The sequence below is a fragment of the Bufo gargarizans genome, chromosome 2, assembly GCF_014858855.1.
Source record: "Bufo gargarizans isolate SCDJY-AF-19 chromosome 2, ASM1485885v1, whole genome shotgun sequence".
In the NCBI taxonomy this organism is placed as follows: domain Eukaryota; kingdom Metazoa; phylum Chordata; class Amphibia; order Anura; family Bufonidae; genus Bufo; species Bufo gargarizans.
The window spans coordinates 217,961,194-217,987,571 of record NC_058081.1 but is presented as its reverse complement, the minus strand read 5'-3'; positions in this window follow the sequence as shown (position 1 = coordinate 217,987,571).

Here is a 26,378-nt window from a genome sequence, read left to right as displayed (position 1 = left end):
CATGATTATAACGGAATCCATATGACGGAAGTCAAAGCGGAAGCCTTTAGAGGCATTCCGTTTTGATCCGTCCTAATAGAAGTCTATGGGAATCATAACAGATATGTCTGGGTCCCTGTCGACAGGACTTTGTTCTCCGTCTTGCATAACGGGACCCAGACGAATGCGTTATGATTCCCATAGACTTCTATTAGGACGGAAAGCAAACGGAATGCCTTTTAATTGCATTCTGTCATAACACAAGTCTACGGGCAGAAGAACGGATCCGTCCTTCCGTCTTATGGATTCCGTTATTTTCTGTGTTATAACGGAAAGCCATAACGGAATCCCTAACGCATTCACACGTCCATAAGTGTCCACAAAACACGGACACCTGCAATTTGCGGATCGCACATCACAGACACTATAATAGAAAATGCCTTTTCTGGTCGGCAATTGCAGACATTAATAGGACATGCTCTATTTTTTTCAGGAATAGAATTGCAGATCCAGATTACGGACGTGTGAATGGACCCTTACCCTGTGCCTGATTTAAGAGTAGAGGAATGGGCTCGCCTTCCTTAGTCCTGTTTACCTCACACCTACAGACACTACCATGTGCATTAGTTGGATGGAATGGGCTGGGCTGCCCCTTGTTTACCTCACACAGTACAGCTCCATGCCTACAGTAGTACACGTCCCATACACAACGAGGAATGGGCTCGCCTTCCTCTTTGCTCTGCTTATCTCACGCAGTCCAGCGAACATGTCTATGTGCTTGCAGCATATTTGCCAATAGATTGTAAATGCGCAGAGGGCGGCCATGCAAAGGACGAGAGCTGACCTCCTCCTTTACCTCACACAGTGTACACCTACTAGTACATGCGCTTACGTAAGCCGTGTCTAATTAGAAAGGTACACATTACCATGTGCACACGGGGAGGGGAGCTGGGGGAGGGGACACTCCGCTCGTCGGCTCCGCCTCTCTGTTTACATCAGGGCTGAATTTTATCTGCGCAACATGAGCTGGAATGCGGACATAGAGGAGCGTTCACAAGCCCAGCGTGCGGCTCTTCTCACAAACAGACCTACATGGAGGCAGCAGTATAGCAGCACACTAGTGCCGCCCCGCACCAGTATATTCCTGACCTTGCAATGCGATAAGGGGCGTGTGCCCTAACAGTAAACAGCAAGTGCGACATGACAGGTGTATCAGCCGCCGGGATACGCATCCCGTATCTATCAGGAGCCACAGCACAGGGCACTGCGGCTCCGATACGGATACCTCCCGACATACCACACACCTATAGACATATACGGCTACATAATGTAAAATCCTCCATAGGCGCAAACTCGTGTCATGGACAACAACAGGGGGGCGTGGCCGCCAGTCTGCGTTATGCGGACGGACTGGGAAACCCGATCCCGATAATTGCTGCTAATTCCTATTAATAACCAGGAGGGTCGGGAGATAAAAGTGATCGGGTGGCCGGGACTTACCATGTCGGGCAGCAGGGTGTGCCAGAGGTGAGGACGGCAGGTGGCGGCTGCTTCCTTCTCCGTGTGTTGTGATGGAAGTGGCTGCTCCTCCCTCCGGGACTGGACGGGGATCCTGCTGCTTCTCCCTCCGCCGTCCTATAACACGCCTCTGTGTGCGCCCACAACTTGTCCCTGCGATGAATGGGACTTTGCTCCATCCATAGTGGAGGATGTGATAGGGCTGCCAGTGCTGCAGAGCTCTGTCCTAGTCCCTGGCGCCTGTGGCTCCCTTCTGCCTCCCACTCTGATGTGGCTACATTATATCATGTCCATCATGTGACACCACAAGCTGCTCTCAATGGAAACTTCAAGGGGCCCCACGTGACTGCAGAACCAGCAAACAGGATACGCAGCCAACACTGCCAGCATCAGCACCCTGCCCCTCCTCCTCCTCATCATCATCCCTGCAGCATCACCATCCCACATCAGGAATCCTGCTCCATAAACAAGGGGCTGCTCTATCCCAGGGGGTCATCACACTGGGGTGACACATAGGCAGGGTGCTGTACAATTGCCTGGAATCAGGGACATGACTCAGCATTAGGTCTGGCCTAAGAATAGCTTGGTTTCAGGCTCTTGCAGTAGATGCTACTACGCCATCTAATCTATCAGCTGAATTCTGATGTTCTATCCGGAAAGGACATCTCCTGTAAATAGGACACATCTACCCTAGTTATCCGTGTGAACACAAGGCATGTCATATACAGGTGCATCTCAATAAGTTACCGAAAAGTTCATAGATTTCAGTAATTCAATTCAAGAAGTGAAACATATGTAGATTCACAACACACAGAGTGATCTATTACGAGCAATTTTTTTTTTGTGTGTCCATTCACAAGTCCGCAATTTCGTTCCGATGTGCTGGCCGGATCCGGAATTGTGGACCCGCACTTTCCCGAAAAAAATAGAACATGTCCTATTCTTGTCCGCGATTAGGCATTTTCTATTAAGTGCCCGCGATGTCCGTGTTTTGCGAATTACGGACGTGTGAATGAACTCTTAAGGGTGCATTCACACGACCGTAGTGTTTTTCGGTCTGTAAATTGAGGATACGCAAAACACGGACACTGACCCGTGTGCATTCCTCAATTTGCACGGCACTATGACAGAATTGAGGTCAAGAATAGGACCTCTTTTTTGCAGTGCCACAGACCAAAACAACAGATGCGGACAGCACATGGTGTGCTGTCCACATCTTTTGCGGCCCCCATTGAAATGAATGGGTCCGCAAAATTGCGGAACAGATGCGGACCCATTCATATGGTCAGGTGAATGAGCCCTAATGTTAATGATTATGGCTTACAGCTAATGAAAACCTAAAAGTCAGTATCTCAGAAAATTAAAATATTGTGAAAAAGTTCAATCTTGTAGTCTCATGGTGTCACACTCTCATCAACACAAAACACCTGCAAAGGTTTCCTAAGCTTTTAAGTGGTCCCTCAGTCTGGGTCAGCAGGCTACACAATCATGGGGAAGACTGCTGACTTGACAGTTGTCCAGAAGACAGTTCCAGGTGTTCACAGAGTGCTGTATTTAAGCATATTAATGGAAAGTTGAGTGGAAGGAGAAAGTGGTAGGAAAAGGTGCACAAGGAACAGGGATAACCGCAGCTTTGACAGGATTGTAAAGAAAGGACCATCCAACAATTGGGGGAAGATTCACATGGAGTGGACCGCAGCTGGAGTCATTCCTTTAAGAGCCACCACACAGACGTATCTAGGACCACAACTGTTGCATTACTTGTGTTAAATGGGTTGTCCAGGTTCAGAGGTGAACCCGGACATACCTTAATTTTCACCCAGGCAGCCCCCCTGACTTGAGCTTCGCAGCAGTTAATGCTGTCCTTTGCCCCGCGCTAAATCGCGCAGGGCAAAGGCATTTTTGGGAGTTCCGGTGATGTACCGGGGCTCTCCATGGGGCTGCCAGGAAGCCTGGTGACGTCACCCGCACTGATGGGCGGGCTTTAGCACTGCCATAGCCAGTAAAACGGCTAGGGCAGCGCTAAAGCCCGCCCATCAGAGCCGGTGACATCAGCGAACACACTGCAGAAGTTTCCGCCTGTCAGTGTGTTATGATAAACAAAAGAGCCCTTGCCCTGTGTGATCTAGCGCAGGGCAAAGGAGCGCATCGGAGCATGAGATGCTCCGATGCTAGCCTCAGGGATTCTGCCAGGGTAAAAATAAGGTAAAAATTATTCAGCGCTGAACCCGGACAACCCCTTTAAAGGGAATCTGTCACCTGGTTTGACCATATTAAGCGGTCACCATTGCCATGTTTAATAAAAATACCTTATTTCCTGCAGTGGTTTTCTTTCTTATATTCATGCTTTCACTTTGTTTAAAAGGCAATTTTTGTATTATGCAAATGAACCTCGAAGGTGCCCAGAGGGGCGTTATTCATCACCCTCTGAGCCCAGTAACGCCCCCCTGCAGTGCCCAGGCTGCCTTAGTTTAGAGCCCAAGCACGCCTCCTCGTTATGCAGTATCGTCCCACAGCCTAGTTTAATGACGCCGCCCCCTCTGCTACGCCAGCTAATTCATTCAAGCCACGCACCTGGAATCTTCAATTTGTCCATCCGAAATCTCGCGCAGGCGCAGTACTGCCTGCGCCTGTGCGATCCAACCGCTCCGGAGGGGTTCATTTGCATAATACAAAAATCGCTTTTTTAACATAATGAAAGCATGAAAAGAAGAAAGAAAACCACTGCAGGAAATAAGGTATTTTATTAAACATGGCAATGGTGACCGCTTAATATGGTCAAACCAGGTGACAAGATTCCCTTTAAGCCACTCGTGACCCAGACACAATGTCAGAAGCGTCTTACCTGGGCCAAGGAGAAAAAGGTTTGGACTGTTGCTCAGTGGTCCAAACTCCTGTTTACAGATGAAAGTTAATTTTGTATTTGATTTGGAAATCAAGGTCCCACAGTCTGGAGGAAAGTGGAGAGGCACACAATACTTCCTATAACATCCAGTTGAAGTTTCCAGTCAGTGATGGTTTGGGGAGCCATGTCATCTGCTGGTGTTGGTTCATTGTGTCATATCAAGTCCAAAGTCAGCGCAGTCATCTATCAGGAGATTTTAGACACTTTAGGGTCCACACGTCCGCAATTTTTTTCCAGATCCGTTCCGGATTTTGCGGACCCATTCAGTTTCAATGGGGCCGGAACAGATGCTATGTGCTGTCCGCATCCGCACTTCCGGATCCGCAATTCCGTTCCCGAAAAAAAATAGAACATGTCACATGTCCTATTCTTGTCCGCCACTGTGGACCACTGCAGGACAAGAAAAGGCATTTTCTATTATAGTGCCGGCGATGTGCAGTCCGCGAAATGCGGAACGCACATTGCCGATGTCCGTGTTTTGTGGTTCCGCAAAACACCTACGGACGTGTGAATGGACCCTTATGCTTCCCTCTGCTGACAAGCTTTATGGAGATGCTGGTTTCATTTTCCAGCAGGACTTACAGTAACACTGTGTCAATTGGCCAGCAAACTGGCCTGACCTAAACCCATAGAGAATCTGAGGTATTGCCAAGAGGAAGATGAGACACCAGACCCAACAATGCAGACAAGCAGAAGACCGCTATCAAAGCAACCTGGGCCTCCATAACGCCTCAGCAGTGCCACAGGCTGATCGCCAAATAATCAATAGTGTCAGTCAGTACTAGCTGCCGCTGACACTTAAAATGACCGGCTCTTACCTCACTGAGGCCAGGAACCTCAGTGACACATCTTCCGTCAATGACGGCCCCTTGCGCTTTCCTACACCACATAAATTGATACCAATCAGATTTGCAAAATGGTCACAAAGTTGCAAAATGGCCCAGTCATTAAAGGGGTTGTCCGGGCTCAGAGCTGAAAACGAACATAACCCCATTTTCACCCAGGCAGTCCCCCTGACATGAGAATTGGAGCAGTTCATTCTCCGATGCTCTCCTTTGCCCTGTGCTGAATCACGCAGGGCAAAGGCATTTTCTGACGAACTGGGCTCTACTTAGGGCTGCCAGGCAGAGGCTTCCACCAGGGGTGCACCACCAATGAGGCCAGGTGAGGCGATCGCCTGAGGCAGCACCAGGAAGGGGCAAGAGGTGGGCAGCAGAAGGGCCATCGGCAATGAGCGCTTTCATTGTGGAAAAGGGGTTAGGTTAGGAAATTGGCAAAGGGGGGGGCGCCGTTTGAGTTTTCGCCTCAGGCAGCAGAAAGGCTAGGTGCACCCCTGGCTTCCTCCCAGCAGTGAGCCCGGTGACATCACCGGCACTGATGTGCGGGCTTTAGCGCTGGCCTAGCCTGTAAAATGGCCCATCAGAAGCCTCAGCAGTGTATTATTGTAAATAAAAAAGCCCTTGCCCTTCGCGATCCTGCACAGGACAAGGGAGAGCATCAGAGCATGAAATGTTCCGATGCTAACATCAGGGGAGCTGCCTGGGTGAAATTATGGGTATGTCCGGGTTCAGCTCTGAACCCGGACAACCCCTTCAAGGGGTTAAGTAGAGCCCATTGCAGCCTGTTCGGCCGCGTAGTACTTGACCGCACTGCAACAGCAACACGATCGTGCCATGTGGTTCTACCCAAACACAAAAGAATTCTGCTTAAATGACCGTTTGTGAGCTGTCAGGAGAGGAGATATAATATCAGAGCAGCTCTTTGATTGATTTCAGTGCGTAGGGAATATAGCAGTCTGCAGTCAGTGAAAACCTCTAGAAAAATGGTTGAACATATTTAAAGGGGTTGTCAGAGTTAAAAATAAAGTTGGATAGTCCCTTTAAATGGTATAAAATAAAAGAATCAACACTTAAGTCTTTTCTTCCCTGCTTTTTCCAGTGCTGTGTTCCAGTCCTTCGCACTGCTGTTTGTTTTTCAGGCTACAGAGGTCATATTCGAAGCACACAGGTCACCGCTACAGCCAATCAGTGGCCTCAGCAGTGATGTCCCATAGTGATCAGGTCAGAGATCTCTCTGTATTCTGGCCCTACTGGAAGCTTAAATGTCGTCGTTTGTCCCATTAATTATAATCGGGACCGACTGAGATCTGGCCGCAACCCAGCAAATATGTTGAGAATTGGCAGGAAGAAAAGCGCTGTGCAGTTTTCCTTAACTGAAACTAAGAGGCCTAGGCCAACCCCTGAAAAACAACCCCATAACATTATCCCTCCTCCACAAAACGTTACAGTTGGCACAATGCAGGGTGGCAGGTAACGTTCTCCAAACCCAGACTCATCCACCAGCCTGTTACAAACCGGATTCCAAAAAAGTTGGGACACTAAACAAATTGTGAATAAAAACTGAATGCAATGATGTGGAGATGGCAAATGTCAATATTTTATTTGTAATAGAACGTAGATGACAGATCAAACGTTTAATCCGAGTAACTGTATCATTTTAAAGGAAAAATACGTTGATTCAAATTGTCACAGTGTCAACAAATCCCCAAAAAGTTGGGACAAGTAGCAATAAGAGGCTGGAAAAAGTAAATTTGAGCATAACGAAGAGCTGGAAGACCAATTAACACTAATAAGGTCAATTGGCAACATGATTGGGTATAAAAAGAGCTTCTCAGAGTGGCAGTGTCTCTCAGAAGCCAAGATGGGTAGAGGATCACCAATTCCCACAATGTTGCACAGAAAGATAGTGGAGCAATATCAGAAAGGTGTTACCCAGCGAAAAATTGCAAAGACTTTGCATCTATCATCATCAACTGTGCATAACATCATCCGAAGATTCAGAGAATCTGGAACAATCTCTGTGCGTAAGGATCAAGGCCGTAAAACCATACTGGATGCCCGTGATCTCCGGGGCCTTAACCGACACTGCACCACAAACAGGAATGCTACTGTAAAGGAAATCACAGAATGGGCTCAGGAATACTTCCAGAAACCATTGTCAGTGAACACAATCCACCGTGCCATCCGCCATTGCCAGCTGAAACTCTACAGTGCAAAGAAGAAGCCATTTCTAAGCAAGATCCACAAGCTCAGGCGTTTTCACTGGGCCAGGGATAATAATGGAGTGTGGCAAAATGGAAGACTGTTCTGTGGTCAGATGAGTCACGATTCGAAGTTCTTTTGGAAATCTGGGACGCCATGTCATCCGGACCAAAGAGGACAAGGACAACCCAAGTTGTTATCAACGCTCAGTTCAGAAGCCTGCATCTCTGATGGTATGGGGTTGCATGAGTGCGTGTGGCATGGGCAGCTTGCATGTCTGGAAAGGCACCATCAATGCAGAAAATTATATTCAGGTTCTAGAACAACATATGCTCCCATCCAGACGTCATCTCTTTCAGGGAAGACCCTGCATTTTTCAACAAGATAATGCCAGACCACATTCTGCATCAATCACAACATCATGGCTGATTAAGAGAAGGATCCGGGTACTGAAATGGCCAGTCTGCAGTCCAGATCTTTCACCTATAGAGAACATTTGGCGCATCATAAAGAGGAAGGTGCAACAAAGAAGGCCCAAGATGATTGAACAGTTAGAGGCCTGTATTAGACAAGAATGGGAGAGCATTCCTATTTCTAAACTTGAGAAACTGGTCTCCTTGGTCCCCAGATGTCTGTTGAGTGTTGTAAGAAGAAGGGGAGATGCCACACAGTGGTGAAAATGGCCTTGTCCGAACTTTTTGGGGATTTGTTGACACCATGAAATTCTGATTCAACATATTTTTCCCTTTGTTTGCTGCTTGGATCTTTTATGCTAATATATAATGCCCCGTTCCTCCTCAGTAAGGTAGAAGCAGAGAAGGTTGAGTATGCATGGTGCTGATGAGACTGAAGGGAGAGAGCAGAGTACACCACTTGGCCATTTCCATCAGCTTATAGACATTAACTGGAATGGCAGGTCGCATGTTCAACCAGCGGCTCTGTGTGACGGTAGGCTGTAATGGCAATTGTTATTTTTTTTTAAACCTCACCATTTCTTTGTTTATTACTATTTATTTGTTTGTTTGCATGTTATGGCTTGAAAATTATCCCCCTAAATGTGGAATTCTGTAGCTTTCGAGCCTCTAACATCAGAAGTGAGATCAGACATTGTACTCTGTTGATCGCTGTGCTGAAAGAGCAGGTCACATCTGCAGTAAGTGCTATATTTTTATTCAAATCTGAATGTTTCCATGGTAGCACTTTCTGTAGAGGCTTTCTTTAAACTCTTCACCTAAAGTGATCAATTCCAATACAAGCATGTTCTTTATACAGTCTCAGACCTTTAATCTTTATGCAATTATTTGAAGAAAGAGAAGCAGAGTGACAAATATGCAGTACATATAGTTAATGTGGATCTGTCAGCTTAAGGGGTTTTATATTGATAACCTATCCTCAGGATAGGTCAATATCTTATTTGTGGGGGTCCGACAGCCGGGCCAATGAGCTGTTTGAAAATGAGGCGGCGTTCCATGTAAGCGCTGCTTCCTCTTCATTACACTGTGCGTCATCTCCCTTCCAGCAGCGACGTAGTGTCATTACAAGTACTCCCTCCATTCAAATTGAATGCGGAAAGTAGTTGTAATTACACTGCGCCATCGCGGCTTCCAAGACGACGGGCAGTGTCATGAAGCATCTCTTGCTTGGAGAGCCACCTCCTTGGACCCCCGCAGATCATAAAATGATGACCTATCCTGAGGACAGGTCATCAATATATACCGTCTGCACAACCCCTTAAATATGACAGCTACAGATTTGTACTTCTTGTAGCCAAAACCGGTCATAAAAAAATGTTACTAGGAGCGCTGAATATACACCGGAAACGTAGATTATGGATCTGGTGTATTCATGATAGCAGAGCTCATCTTGCCTGTCTGAATGGTGCTTGACAGGCCACTGTGTATACGTGCTGATAGATGTTTTCATGGTTTTAATCTATATGTCTTAATAAACTTTGTCTTATTTTTGGATGTGCGGCTTAGTCATGGTATTTCTTTTCTTGGTTTAGCTTATGCTTGTTCTTATACCAGGCCTGCACTCCTTTGTATCATTATTGGTGTGCCCCCCCGCTGTCTAGTATTACATTGTACGTGCTGATAGATCTGCTTTTAATAGGATATAAATAAGGTTGGTACAAAATTATTTCCATAGAGTTATACTGTACACCACAAGCATGTTAATATGATGGAGGAGGAGGACGAGAAAAGGAAGATTGAACCATATACCCTTTTTTGTGGTGGAAGGGGTGTATGCGAATACAGTGTATTCAATACACCATAAAAGCCACATTTAAAGTGTCTTTACCTTCAGCCGCTTTCCTCCGGTGGAGTAGAGAAGTCATGGGCAATCCAGGCCTTGTTCATTTTGATAAGAGTCAACCTGTCAGCATTTTTAGTTGACAGGCAGATGCGCTTATCAGTTATTATGCCCCTAGCAACACTAAATACCCTCTCTGACAAAACGCTGGCGGCAGGGCAGGCCAGCACCTCCAAGGTGTAGAGCGCCAGTTCGTGCCACGTGTCCAGCTTGGACACCCAATAGTTGTAAGGCACAGAGTGATCACTGAGGACACTGACACGGTCTGCTACGTACTCCTTTACCATCTTCCAAAACCTTTCCCTCCTTGTGACACTAGGCCGCGCATCAGGGTGAGGGTGCTGGCAGGGTGTCATGTAACTGTCCCAGGCCTTGAAGAGTGTTACCCTGCCTCTGTTGGAACTGCTGTGTGTTCCCCTCGTCTCCCCTCCTCAGTTGCGCAAGGAACTAAGTACTATGCCGCCAGCAATGTCAGCTGGAAATTTTTGGATACAATTTTTCCACAAGTACCTTCTGGTATTGCACCATTTTTCTATTACCTTCCACCATAGGAATGAGAGATAAGAATTTCTCTTTGTAGCGGGGGTCAAGAAGGGTGAACAACCAGTAATCGGTGTTGGCCAAAATGCGTATAACGCGAGGGTCACGGGAAAGGCAGCATAACATAAAGTCAGCCATGTGTGCCAGAGTACCAACAGACAAGACTTCGCTGTGCTCATCAGGAGGATGACTCTCAATCTCCTCATCCCCTTTCTCCTCTTCGGCTCATCCACACTGAACAGATGAAATAAACCTGCTATGGGTACTACCCTCTGTAGCGGAGGGAACCGTCTCTTGCTCCTCTTCCTCCTCATCATCATCCAAGTTCCTGATAGTAATGGACATGTTGTGTTAGACAACTGTTCACATGGTGCAGTACTGCGTGGTGGCCTTTGTTTTTGTGGCGCTGTGCTGGTGGGACCCAGTGCAATGGGTGGCATTGTCAGACAGCAGGGTTGCTGTTTTACTCCTGGGGACTGCCGCCTACTAGGGCAGTGCTGCTTTGTCACAGCATTGTGCTGCGCCTTTTTGTCAGAGTAGGTCCCACTCAAAGAGGCAACCTTGGCTTGGTGAGTGGGCTTATGCGTATTGATCAAAATGTACACTAATGCCTCTTGTACAGCATGCAGTATAGGGGGCTGTACACTTTAATATTGCGCTGAGAAGCGAGTTTAATTAGATCTAAGCATAGCTGTCACGGCTGGCGGTGGGGGAAACCCCCAGCCGTGCGGTGCCAGGAGATGGTGGGGTTACCCCTTGGCCGGGACCACAGAGTTAGGGAGCAGGTCACCTCCTATAGCGTCCCTAACGCTGACCCTGTCTCCTGTCTGTATGAGCCGACCTCGGTGGTAGGAGGGCTCATACGCCGGAACCTAAGAGTCCCTACAAGCCCTCAAGTCGGCCCTGAACTAGGGGACAGAGTAAGACGACCTGCTCCTCCTACACCACAGAGGAGCAGGAGTCTCAACGGCCAAGCAACACAGGGGAAACATCAACAGACATATGGAAATGACAGGTAAGTGAGACTAGTCCTGCACTTACCTGCCACAGACACACAAACCTGGAACCCATGAACAAGTGCTGATGTCCACAGCAACATAAAGGACACAGCACACACCAGACATACAAGGGAAACCAGGAAACCATAAGCTGCACTAACAAGATAACCCCACACACACCTAGATAACACCAAGAAACATAGAAATTCCCAACACAGGTTTTATGACCAGAAGGTTGGTCCTCACCAGGCAGATGGAGGAGACAGGAGGCTGCTCCAGCCAGCATGGCTGAGAGCAACCTACTGAAGCCTGCAGGAGTCTCAGGCTATATAGGCCGAAAGGCCACACCCACCAGTCAACCACACCCAGTGACAACACACACACTGGGAAGGGAGTTAACCCTTCCTACACCACAGAAGGGAAAACACCAACTTAAAGGGAAATAGCACACACACTCACTCACCTGTTACCGCTGGCAACGGCATGCGTGGCAGCCGTGACCTGAAGAACAACCAGCAGGCCGAGACCCTGCCACTACATGCACACAACACCAGACGTTGCCGCGGACCACCGCAGGTGAAGGGAGGTGTCCAAGTGCATACAACCAACACAATCTCGTGCACAACAAACACACAAAGGGAGTGCACATAAACAGACGAAGGACGTGCACACCAAAACACGTTGCCAAGGGCAACCGCACGCATGCCTGTTATTCGCGGCAACCGCACCTGAGGCAAACCACTAAGTGCCCCCAGCTGCGGTTGCGACAACACCAGACCGCGGATAACTGCATGCGGCTCCCAAGGAGTCACGACCGTGACCAGGGGTCGTGACAATAGCATTGTGAATGTGCGATCCAGTTCTGTTTTTCTCCTCTTGATATATCATCCAATTCGCGCTGAAAAGACGAACGGAGGGTGGTCTGGCTATCACCCTGTGTACTCTTTCCCCCTCTTCCACATGCAAAGCGTCCGCCTTCATTGTGAGCAGCGAGTGTTTCAGTAAACACAGAAGTAAGATGGTTACACTGAGAATAACGTGGAGTTCCAGCGCATGCTCATGTCACACAACAGTCAGTGAGCTAGCAATTGCAAGCGCTGCTGCAGCGTTGCCAGACCGGCGACAACTGTAGATTACTTTTGAAAATGGGCACACACGTGGCGCACCTTCATAAGTAGCTCAGGCAAATTGGGGTAGGTTTTTAGAAACCGCTGAACCACTAAGTTGAACACGTGGGCTAGGCATGGTATGTGTGTGAGCTTGCCAAGCTCCAAAGCCACTACAAAGTTACGGCCATTATCAGACACAACCATGCCTGGTTGTAGATTGAGTGGCGAGAGCCACAGCGCAGTCTGGTCCTTTATACCTTGCCACAGCTCTGCGGCGGTGTGCTGTTTGTCACCTAAGCAAATTAGTTTCAGCTTGGCCTGTTGCCGCTCCCCCACTGCAGTGCTACACTGCTTCCAGCTACTGACTGATGGATGGCTGACTGGATGAGAATTTAGAGGTGGAGGTGGAGGAGGAGAAAGGGGGGTTGCAGCCACTAATGTAGGTGGTGGCGGAAATCCTGATGGAAGTAGGGCTCGCGATCCTTGGCGTCGGTTGCACCTGTGCCATCCCAGGGTATGACTCGCTCCCGGCTTCCACACGGTTACCCAGTGTGCCGTCAGGGAAATGTAGCATCCCTGGCCAAAAGCACTTGTCCATGTGTCAGTCGTTAAGTGGACCTTCCCAATAACTGCATTGGTCAGCGCACGGGTGATGTTACGGGAGACATGCTGGTGTAAGGTGGGGACAGCACACCGGTAAAAATAGTGGCGGCTGGGGACTGAGTAATGAGGGAAGACAGCCGCCATCAGGCTGCAGAAAGCCTCAGCGTCCACAAGCCTAAATGGCAACATTTCCAGGGCCAGCAATTTGGAAAGGTGCGCATTTAGTGCTATGGCCTGTGGGTGCGTGGGTGGCTGGGTATTTGTGCTTTCGTTCAAAGGCTTGGGGTATGGACATCTGTGCGCTGCGCTGGGACACAGAAGTAGATGTGCTAGCTTATGGTGCTTGCAAAGTTGCAGTGCAGGAGGTATCTGGGCCTGTGTCTTGGACAGGGGATTGTCCAGCAAGTCACACAGGGGAAGAGGAGGCAGTGGTGTGACCCGCAGACACAGATTGTGGACCCAGGCGTTCGGACCACCTATTAGGGTGCTTTGATGCCATGTGGCGGATCATGCTGGTGGTGGTGAGGTTGCTAGTGTTGACGCCCCTGCTCATTTTGGTACGACACAGGTTGCAAATGACAATTCTTTTATCGTCCGCACTTTCCTCAAAAAAGCGGCAGACTGCGGAACAACTACCCCTTGGCAAGGGAGATTGCCGCAAGGGGGTGCTCCGGGTAACAGTTGGGGGCCTGTTTGGTGTGGCCCGCCTTCTCCCTTTTGCCACCCCACTGCCTCTTCCAGCCTGTTGCGGTGCTGTGGATCCCTCCCCCTCTGTACTTCTGTCCTCCTTCGGCTTGCCACCTTCGCAGGTCGGGTCAGTGATTTCATCGTCTACCACTTCCTCACTCTGGTCATCCTCCTGACTTGTTGACCTAACAAGAACCTCAGTTATTGACAACTGTTTCTCCTCCTCATAATCCACCTTGTGAAACACTAATTGCCGTTCCCCACCGTCATCTTCTTCTAACTGTGGATGCTCAAAAGTTTGGGAATGAGTGCACAAGATCTCCTCATGTCCCTCTTCAAGCGGGCTTGGCGAGAGGTCCAAATCAAGGAATGGCGCTGAAAAGAGCTCCCCTGAATATCCAAGTGTGGGATCACTTGTTTGCCAAGACTCTCCATGGTGGGAGGAAGGATCAGGGTGAGGATTCTGTTGACCAGACTCTTGGCTACTGAGACTGGACTTTGTGGAAGACCGGGTGGTGCTTAACAGACTGGAAGCATTATCTGCTGCAATCCAACCGACCACCTGGTCGCACTGGTGTGACTTCGAGAGTGGTGTCCTGCGCCACCCTGCAAACTGGGACATGAAGCCAAGTATTGTGGATGAGTGGGTTTCTTGTGCTCTGGCAGCAGGCACAGTTTCACCGCGCCCAGGGCCACGACCTCTGCGTGTACCATCAGCAGCACAGCCATTTCCCCATCCCTTACTGCTCGCCTTGAGCATATTAAATGATATATATGTTTGCAAGTATGTCACACATACAGTAGCGCAGTTTTTTTAATTGTATGTACAAATAAATTGGACTGAATGTCAGATATTTAGGATGCGCAAACGTTATACATGAGATGAAGCGCAGGTAATGTCACTGTCACCAGCGGCCAAACAATTGTGCTGAATGTCACAGATATTTAGGATGTGCTAATGTAGCACAACAGATGTAGCAGAGGTTGTGTCACTGTCAGCAGCAGCCAAACAATTGAACACAATTTAGCGGCAGTATTTTATGCTGGACTGTGGTATTTAGTTCTGTTGGGTCAGTATTTTGTTCTGCAGTATTGCTGGCCCCACCTACTTCTGTTGGCACTGCCTTCTGTCAATTTGGACCCAACTACAACATGGGACCACTTTTAGGTTATTTATTCCCAGTGCCACTTTAAGTTTCCAGTCCACCCCTGGATGCCCCCTGTAGCAAGGGCTACTGTGCAGCCTCACATGCAGTGGAAACATATAGTAAAAAAGAATAAGAATAATAAAAAAAAACAATAATAGGTCACCCAATGGTCTTTTCTGACATAGGACAGAGTATAAAATAAAAAAAGTTAATAATAAAGCGCAAAAAATACCCCACCAATACCCGATTACTTGAATTTGGACACGTGATGTATTAAAATTTATGATAGACAATGAAGAAAAAAAATTGAAAGTCTATGTTAGGGTAGTAGTTTATTTTTAGCTTTATAAGGCATACAATTAATTTGTAAAGAAATCTGAATTCCACATTGCTAGGCCAATAAATATAAAAATAAAGCTGCTAAACGAATGACTTTGAAAAATGACTAAATCGTGTCTGGTAATGAAGACTGAAATTACCCTGGCCCCGAATCAGTTAAACAAGTGGCAATTAATTTTCTGTATCACCGATCAGCGCTCATTACCAGGCAGAAATTTGCCCGCATAAAAAGATTCTTAGAAGCTTGGCCCTTAGAGGCATGCACCCCTTCATTTTGAAGGTTTTGGCTACCCCGCACCCCTGTCAATCAGCTATCCTGAGGTAGCACTGGTGCCAGAAGTCAGCACCAGAACTACACAACTCCATTTACTTTGTAGATAAATAGGGGCAGCCAAAGCTGGTTTTAGACAAAATGTAGTCCTGAGTGAAATTAAAACCGGGGCCCCAAATTCTGAAGTACTGTATCAACAGTCACATTTATTCACGACGCAAGTGGAGAAGTTACCACCACAGCCCACAATTGGTTGCAGGCAGCATCAAAATGGATGATGACATCCAGGGACCTGAGCAGAGGTCAGAGAGCAACGGAGCTGAGATCCAGTGTCAGGAAGCAGGCAAGACCCAGTTCAAACTTCAGTTGTTTAGTAGTAGTAATGAAGGCTACTTAGAGATAAGGTATAAGGCGAAAATTTCCCCCTGTTCTGTGTTTTTGACCTGTACCTGGTTTTGGCTCACAATAATTGATGGAAATAACTGAAGTGTGAACTCCGACCGTGTGCTCGCCATATCACGGATGTGGACCCATTCACTTGAATGGGTCCGCAATTCAGAAGGTGCGGTGCAGAACGGAGGCACGGAACCTCATGGAAGAACTATGGAGTGCCGCCATGGGTTTTCTCTCCGTGCCTCCACACCACAAAAAAAAATAGAACATGTTCTATTTTTTTGTGGTGCGGACGGATCACGGACCCTTTCAAGTTGAATGGGTCTGTTTTCGTCTGCAGCAACTGCATGGATGGTACCCGTGCATTGGGGACAGCAAATTGCGGTCCCCAATGCACGGAACGGACGGTTTGTGTGCAAAAGCCAGATTTATACCAAGATTCAATAAAAAAAATGCAATGGCTCAGCAATAAGGAATGAAAATGATACACACTGGAGCTAAGCAATCTATAGACAGGAGGGAGCTGGGAGGGTTGGGGGAATAAAGGAATCCACTTGTTTCACTGAAGTCAAAATGCTACCTTTCTTCCATAATTTTAGATAGATGATAGATATGACATAGATAGATAGATAGATAGATAGATAGATAGGAGACATCGACAGCAGAAAAACCAGGGGAAAGAGGACCCAGAAACGGAGCAATCGACAAGAATGGACACTCTGGTAAATATCTCTTCACATATTCTAACTCCTGTACAACAACAAGTATTGGCGAAAGGTTTGCATTTTTGTCCGAACATACATGCAGATTGGTTACAAATACAGGCTGATCTGCATGAATTGTTCAGACGTTTAAAGGTTTGGTTTTCTGAACACAAGGATGATGATTCTAAAGCATCTGAATTATGTTTTTCTAACCTAGTAACATAGTACATAAGGCCGAAAAAAGACAATTGTCCATCTAGTTCGGCCTGTCATCCTGCAAGTTGATCCAGAGGAAGGCAAAAAAACAACAACTGTGAGGTAGAAGCCAAGTTTCCCCACTTTAGGGGAACAAAAAATTCCTTCCCGACTCCAATCAGGCAATCAGAATAACTGGATCAACGACCCCTCTCTAGTAAGTATAGCCTGTAATATTATTACGCTCCAGAAATACATCCAGGCCCCTCTTGAATTCCTTTATTGTACTCACCATCACCACCTCCTCAGGCAGAGAGTTCCATAATCTCACTGCTCTTACCGTAAAGAATCCTCTTCTATGTTTGTGTACAAACCTTCTTTCCTCCAGACGCAGAGGATGTCCCCTCGTCACAGTCACCGTCCTGGGGATAAATAGATGATGGGATAGATCTCTGTACTGACCCCTGATATATTTATACATATTAATTAGATCTCCCCGCAGTCGTCTTTTTTCTAAAGTGAATAACCCTAATTTTGATAATCTTTCAGGGTACTGTAGTTGCCCCATTCCAGTTATTACTTTAGATGCCCTCCTCTGGACCTTCTCCAGCTCTGCTATGTCTGCCTTGTTTACAGGAGCCCAGAACTGTACACAGTACTCCATGTGTGGTCTGACTAGCGATTTGTAAAGTGGTAGGACTATGTTCTCATCACGGGCATCTATGCCCTTTTGATGCAACCCATTATCTTATTGGCCTTGGCAGCAGCTACCTGACACTGGTTTTTGCAGCTGAGTTTGCTGTTTATTATTTATCCATGTCAATGTTACCGAGTGTTTTACCATTTAGTATGTACGGGTGACTTGTATTATTCCTTCCCATGTGCCTAACTTTACATTTGTCAGTGTTAAACCTCATCTGCCACTTATCTGCCCAAGCCTCCAATCTATCCAGATCCCTCTGTAGTAGTATACTGTCCTCTTCAGTGTCAATTACTTTACACAGTTTAGTGTCATCTGTGAAAATTTATACTTTACTATGCAAGCCTTCTACAAGATCATTAATAAATATATTGAAGAGAATAGGGCCCAATACTGAACCCTGAGGTACCCCACTAGTGACAGTGACCCAATCTGAGTGTGTACCGTTAATAACCACCCTCTGTTTTCTATCACTGAGCCAGTTACTTACCCACATACAGACGTTTTCTCCCAGTCCGAGCATTCTCATTTTATATACTAACCTTTTATGTGGTACGGTGTCAAATGCTTTGGAGAAGTCCAGATATACGACATCCATTGATTCGCCGCTGTCAAGTCTAGAACTTACCTCCTCATAGAAACTGATTAAATTCGTTTGGCATGACCGATCCCTCACGAAGCCATGCTGATATGGCGTTATTTGCTTATTTCCGTTAAGATGCTCTAAGATAGCATCTCTTAGAAAACCTTCAAACAGTTTACCCACAACAGATGTTAAACTTATCGGCCTACAGTTTCCAGGCTCTGTTTTTGGACCCTTTTTGAATATTGGCACCACATTTGCTATGCGCCAATCCTGTGGGACATTCCCTGTCAGTATAGAGTCCGCAAATATCAGAAATAATGGTCTGGCTATGACATTACTTAATTCCCTTAGGCTACGGGGGTGTATGCCACTCGGTCCTGGCGATTTGTCTATTTTAATCTTTTTAAGTCGCTCACGTACTTCTTCCTGGGTCAGACAGGACACTTTTAATGAGAAAGAAAGAAAGTTCAGCAGCTCTCACCGGCCCCTCCTCCAACTGTGAGCACGGATAACCCGAGTCAGGCAACGGGTAACTGAGTACAAATAAGTTTTGAAGAAATCCATGGTCATGAGGAAGGGCTGAAATTTGTCTCTGGTAGCCTGAAACGCGTAGACAAGACTGCTATTTTTGTAACTGATGGATGAGATTTTACCGCAAGCAGAATAAATTCACATTCCTTTACCAAAGTGGAGCTGGATTTCTTCAAATCTTATAGGACACTTTTAATGGGGAATTTATTTTTACATTCTGCAGGTCATCTGACAGTTTATTTTCCTCAGTGAATACATTGGAGAAAAAAATATTTAACAGCTTTGCTTTCTCCTCGTCGTTCTCTGCGACTCCCCCCTCATTACTCTTTAAAGGGCCGACACCTTCAGATTTATACTTTTTAACATTTATATAATTGAAGACCATTTTAGGGTTAGTTTTACTCTTTGGCAATTAATCTCTCAGTCTCTAGTTTGGCCGCTTTTATTTGTTTTTTACATGTTCTATTTTTATTTGCTTTCTTTTTGTCATTTATTGCTTTCTTTACAGTTCTATTTATCCACATTGGTTTCTTTTTGTTCCTTAACCTTTTATTCCCATACGGTATGTACCCTGAACCAGTTGGGAGAGGTAATTGTCTTTGGTTATTGCCAAGAACCTGTTTCCTTTATGAGATATACAAGTTTCAGTTTCCCAGTCTATCTGGGTAGTTGAAGTCCCACATAATAACCACCTCATTATGATTTGCCACCTCGTCTATCTCGTTTAGTAGTAGATTTTCTGTGGACTCTGGTATATTAGGTGGTTTATAGTAAACTCCTATTAGTAATTTATTATTGTTTTTAGCTCCATGTATCTCTACCCACAGTGGTTCATGTCCCTCACTTATATCTTCGCGGAGTGTGGGCTTTAGACCGGACTTTACATAGAGGCAGACCCCTCCCCCTCTCCGGTTTTGACGATCCTTTCTAAACAGACTGTAACCTTGTACATTAACTGCCCAGTCATAGCTATCATCCAGCCATGTCTCAGTTATTCCCACTATGTCATAGTTCTCCTTACACATCACTAATTCCAGCTCCCCAGTTTTATAAGTCAGGCTTCTGGCATTAGTATACATAAATTTGAGAGGTTTTTTGAGAGATATTTTACCCTACACCTTTCCTTCAGAACTGTTCTAGTCCCTCCTTCCATTCCTCCCCCAGTTCCACTACCTTGCCCCCGGTCTCTATCTGCACTATCCTTCCTCTCCTACAATGTAATTTCCCTCCCCCCAGTCCCTAGTTTAAACACTCCTCCAACTTTCTAGCCATCTTTCTCCCCAACACAGCTGCCCCTTCCCCATTGAGGTGCAGCCCGTCCCTACAATAGAGCCTGTAGCCGATAGAGAAGTCGGCCCAGTTCTCCAGGAACCCAAACCCCTCCTTCCTACATCAGTTCTTGAGTCACTTGTTAATCTCCCGCTGCCTTTCTTGTGTGGCCCATGGTACAGGCAGTATTTTGGAAAATACTACCTATGAGGTCCTTGCCCTAAGCTTTTGACCTAAATCCTTGAAATCATTTTTAAGGACTCTCCACCTACCTCTAACTTGTCATTGGTTTCGATATGGACCATGACCGCTGGATCTTCTCCAGCCCCTCCCAGTAATCTGTCAACCCGATCCACGATGTGTCAAACTCTAGCGCCAGGAAGACAGCACACTGTTCGGCGATCACGGTCTTTGTGACAGATTGCCCTATCTGTTCCCCTAATAATGGAGTCTCCCACTACCAGCATCTGTCTGGCCTGCCCTGCTCTCCTGGTTCCCTGCTTACTGGAGCTGACATTCCCCTGACTGGCAGAGGAAGTGTCCGGCTGCAGCAGTGCCGTCCCTGGACTGACATCCCCCTCATCTGCCAAACATGCAAACTTGTTGGGGTGTGTCAGATCAGGGCTAGCCTCCCTGGCACTCTTCCCTCTACCCCGCTTTCTAACTGTTACCCAGCTAGCTACCTCACTTTCCCCAGCCTTCTCTCTGTCACCCTCCCCCTCATCTACCCCAAAGAGTGCTTGCTCGGTGAGAAGCAAACTGTTTTGCAAATTGTCAATGCCTCTTAGTGTTGTAACTTGCCTGTTTAGAGACTCGATTTACGATTCCAAATGGGTAGTTTGCTCAGATCTTGAACAAAGATTTACACCCTCGAACGGCCGTTCCAAGACTGCATACATCATGCAAGATGTGCACTGGACTGCGTTGTCAATTGTGCAACACATACTAAATGGGGATTACAACAGTAAAGTAAAACAGTAAATATGATTTAGAATTAGACCCTGTCTGCTGTAGTTGAAGGACTAGCTAGAATCAAGCCAACAACACACAAGGAAATTATATCCAACCTTAGTTTCCTGCTCCTTGTCTTAAACTCCTTTTCTTTAACTTCACTTAATAAGAAGCCCACTTAGTACAGCAAGCCTCAGGAAGAGCAAGCTCTGGTAGAGTTCAGTGGTTCAATTTATAGCACATGGTTGCCCAGGCCACTGCCCTTAAATCAAGCAGAGAGAAAAAAATTGGTTTCTTTCAGGATCTCTGCTTCAAACCACACTCAGCCACCTGCAATCACTCCCACAAAATCACACTCAGCACCAGAAGTCCTTTTCTTTAACTCCACTTAATAACAAGCCCACTTAGTACAGCAAGTCTCAGGTTTGTTTGTGAGGAGCGATTTTAATCACATAGTCTCGTCCTCTGCTATTGAATTATTTACTAATGCTGTTTTGCCTTATGTAGAAGCTTTGAGTGTGACCAAAAATAACCAATTTAGACATCCTAACATGTCTTCTCTAGAATGGGAGGCCTCTAATGAGTTGGTCCATAACCAAAGCCTCACCATTAAACCTGCTGATAAGGGTGGTGGGATTGTGGTTATGGACACTTATAAGTATATAGCAGAGGCTCAATGGCAATATTTGACGAAACGGTATATAAGAAACTGAATGCTGATCCAAAGTGGGATTTTCAGCGAAAAATGTAGCAATCTATTGTCAATGAAAGTATACAGGCTGGATTTATTGATGTTAAATTGAAAGAATATCATCTTTTAGTTTAAAATCCTGTTACTCCTATGTTATATCTATTACCAAAAATTCACAAAGACCTAAATGATCCCCCAGGTAGGCCCATAGTATCCGGGAGGGGCTCTTTGTTGAGCAATGTTTCTGTCTTTTTTAGACAAAATACTGCGTAATTTTGCTACCTCAGCTAAATCATATTTTCAAGATAAAACAGATTTTTATACAACAAATTATCGGATGTAATCATTCCCCGGGGGCAATTATAGCCTCTTTTGATATAGTCAGCTTGTATACCTCTATTAGACACGAATTTGGGCTCAATGCTGTGAGAGAAGCTTTGTCTAGGTCTGAATTTACATCAGCATGTCAAGATTTTATTTTGACTTTACTACATGTTGTACTTACATGTTATTATTTCTTATTTGGGGACTATTTTTACTTGCAGTTGAAGGGAACCGCTATGGGATCGAATGTGGCGCTGACTTATGCTAAAATGGCGATCTCCTTCCTGGAAGATTCCTTAATCTATGTATCGCCCCACTTTGGCCATGAGTTGAGGTGGTGGCGGTACATAAATGACATTTTTCTTCTTTGGACAGGTACGGAACAATTATCATCCTTTTTTTCTTTTTAAATGGCATTGATAGTGATATGAAATTTAAACTCAGTCACTCGACAAAACATTAGTTTTTTCTATACCTTGATTACCTTACAAAATTGACTTTTAACGACTAAAGTTTATGTCAAACCTACTGACAGGAACACTTATTTAAGGTACGACAGTGCCCATCCTAGAACCACAATAAAATCGCCTCCTTTAAGCCAATTTTTATGGGCCAAATGTATCGTTAGTGATGAGATACAACTTAATTCCACATTACAAAACATGATCAATTCCTTGGATAGAGGTTTTCCACAAACAATTTTGCAGTCCCAATAAGGATGGACAGATCAGATTTATTGACCAAAAAAAAAATCACTGAAAAAATCCTTACAAAGAATTCCGGTGGTGACCACGTACTCCGAGGCTAGCAACCGGATTAGGGACATTATAAATAAATATTGGCCGATTTAAAAAAACGGGCATAACAATATAGATGCTTTTAAATTGCCTGTTTTCTTTTCCTATAGAAGACCTAGCAATTTAAGAGACAAGTTAGTATGTACTGATATTGGCCCTCAGAAACATATAGGTCAAAGCCATATACGTCCCCAGAAATTAGGTTGCTACCCATGTTTACGTTGTATTAATTGCCGTTATGTACAAAAAGGCAGTACATTTATTCATCCCACTACGCATAAACAATTTCAGATCAAACATTATTTAACTTGTGAATCTTCATTTGTTCTATATACTTTGGTGTCCATGCAACCTATTGTATATACGGTAGATGAAACCTCACTTGACTTCAAAACCCGACTGAATCAACATCAGTATACCATTCACAAAAAGCAAATGGATCTTTCTGTATCAAAACATTTTACGGAGTTTAATCATAAAGAGAGCCAGTTGTAATGCATTTTGATTCATCGTGTGCACATTTCACGTAGGGAAGGGAACAGAAGTTTGACAGGGTAAATTGGCAATATATGAAAGAGGTTTTACAAGTTCGAGTTTCTGACCTCTTTTATCAAATCGACACTTTCAATGTATACTGCACCTTCAGCGAGGGTACTATGCAATGATGTATTTTCAGAACAATTCGATATAACAAACGGCACCAGACAGGGATGCCCTTTGTAACCCCTGCTGTTTGTGCTAATTGTGGAACCCTTGGCTGAACACATCAGGAAAAATGAAAACATCAAAGGCATCATTTCTGCAGGATATGATAACAAAATCAATCTGTTCGCAGATGATGTGCTAATGATACTCACTAACCCGGAACAGTCCTTAATTAGCTTACAGCAAGAAATAGATACATTTAGTAAAATATCCTACTACAAAGTTAACCCATCAAAATCCCACATATATGGAATCAATATTCCAGAAAACACCAAAAATGATTTAAAATAGATATCCATATGCGTGGAATAAACACCATATTACAAACTTGGGAGTAGAATTAGCAAGTAATAGCAAAAAGATTATTACTGAAAATTTCCCTAAATTATGCATAAAAATGAAAAAAGAAATAGACAATCTCCAAAAAAATAACTGGAGCTGGTTCGGACAACTAACTCTATACAAGATGTTTCTTCTTCCCAAATTGTCTTATTATCTTAGGGTATTACCAATACAAATCCCCAAAACTCACCTACTCAAATTCCAAACCCAAATGTCACAGTTCATATGGAACAGAAAGAAACCTAGAATTGCTGCATACATTCTTCCCAAAAAATTGAGCAATGGAGGCATCTCACTTCCAAATATATTAGCATATCATAAAGCTACAAACGTAATCACCACAAAACGCTGCTCAATATTGAACTTTGCGGTATATTGGATCCAAAGCTACCGTAGAGGCACTTGCTATAGTTATCAACGGGATCAACGGGAATGTTGCATCAAATGTCACCCCTAGGGGTGACATTTGATGCAACATTCCCGTTAATGTCTTTACCTCCAAGGTACTGGTAGCGGAGGCTGAGGGAATCTAGGACCCAGGAAACTAAAGACTAATTTCAAGAAGCGGCTGCAGAGTCACATGGGACGCTACTTTTGACTCAAACCACGCGGGACGCCGCGCTGGTCAAACCAAACTTCCACAGCATACAATCGGAGATCTCAGGAGCGGCAATGTACCAATGCAGTACTGTTCATTAAACACCGTGTACCTGAATTGAAGAGGAGTAGACCCTCTATCAAACTTACCATTACAGAATACCAGGCTGATAGCCTGATGCTGATAATCTGTTCCCATTTATCCAGATTCTGTCCACCATATCTGTGGGTCATAGCAGGCACATAAGTATAGCAAGTGCCTATACGGTAGCTTTGGATCCAATATACTGCAAAGTTCAATATTGAGCAGCGTTTTGTGATGATTGCGTTTGTGGTGATTGCGGACCTGTGAGACTTTATTTATTTAGTTACACCACAACACGTTATATTATCTTAGCAATTTGAGAAATGTTGCAATATTGCATGTCTTTTATGTCACTTTAGGATTCATGTTATTGTTTATATACTATTATATAGAGTATTGTATTAAATATTTTATGCAAATGTTTTATGACCATATTCCCATCTAGCGAGTGCCCCTCCACATTTTATCAATTTTTGCTTCTCTGGGACGGGCGAGTCCAGTGAGGTGTGCACCCATTTTCATTGTGTCCATTAGGTGAGCCACCGGACCACAAAAAATTATTTACGCCCTATATTATAAAGCTGACCTGCTACAGCAGTCAATGGAGTGGTTTACACCTGTAGAACACCTAAAACATTGGGTCAAAATAGAAACTGAAATAAACTGAATAAAGGACTGGACTCATAATTATGAATAGCGATAGATTTAGCTGTATTGTACATTCTCTCACCCCCACTGCAAAAGCAGCCATAGAGGTCTGGAAAACAAATGAATTTAGACATATCGATCAAAGACAAAAAAAAATAATACATAAAATACCTTTAACCCCTTAAGGACTCGGCCCTATTTCACCTTACGGACTTGGCAATTCTTTGCAAATCTGACCAGTGCTGATAACTTTAAAAAGCTTTGACTTATCCAGGCCATTCTGAGATTGTTTTTTCATCACATATTGTACTTCATGACACTGGTAAAATGAAGTAAAAAAAATTCATTTTTATTTATAAAAAAATACCAAATTTACCAAAAATTGGTAAAAAATAGCAAATTTCCAAGTTTCAATTTCTCTACTTCTATAATACATAGTAATACCTCCAAAAATAGTTATTACTTTACATTCCCCATATGTCTACTTCATGTTTGGATCATTTTGGGAATGATATTTTATTTTTGGGGGATGTTACAAGGCTTAGAAGTTTAGAAGCAAATCTTGAAATGTTTCAGAAATTTTCAAAAACCCAATTTTTAGGGACCAGTTCAGGTCTGAAGTCACTTTGCGAGGCTTACATAATAGAAACCACCCAAAAATGACCCTATTCTATAAACTACCCCCTCAAGGTATTCAAAACTGATTTTACAAACTTTGTTAACTCTTTAGGTGTTTCACAAGAATTAATGGAAAATAGAGATACAATTTCAAAATTTCACTTTTAGGGCAGTTTTTCCATTTTAATAATTTTTTTTCCAGTTACAAAGCAAGGATTAACAGCAAAACCAAACTCAATATTTATGGCCCTGATTCTGTAGTTTACAGAAACACCCCATATGTGGTCGTAAACTACTGTACGGGCACACGGCAGGGTGCAGAAGGAAAGGAATGCCATACGGTTTTTGGAAGGCAGATTTTGCTGGACTGTTTTTTTTTGACACCATGTCCCATTTGAAGCCCCCCTGATGCACCCCTAGAGTAGAAACTCCATAAAAGTGACCCAATCTAAGAAACTACACCCCTCATGGTATTCAAAACTGATTTTACAAACATTGTTAACCCTTTAGGTGTTCCACAAGAATTAATGGAAAATAGAGATACAATTTCAAAATGTAACTTTTTGGGCAGATTTTCCATTTTAATAATTTTTTCCAGTTACAAAGCAAAGGTTAACAACCAAATTAAACTCAATATTTGCTGTGAAGATACGAGATGTGCAGCATCTGAAACTACGGATACTGGAAGCCTGTGCTAGCATTTCTCCTGCGGTGTTGCTATCAGTGTGTGAAGAGTGGGAGAAGAGAGGTTGCATTGACAATCCAACACAATGGGCAGCACATTGAACACA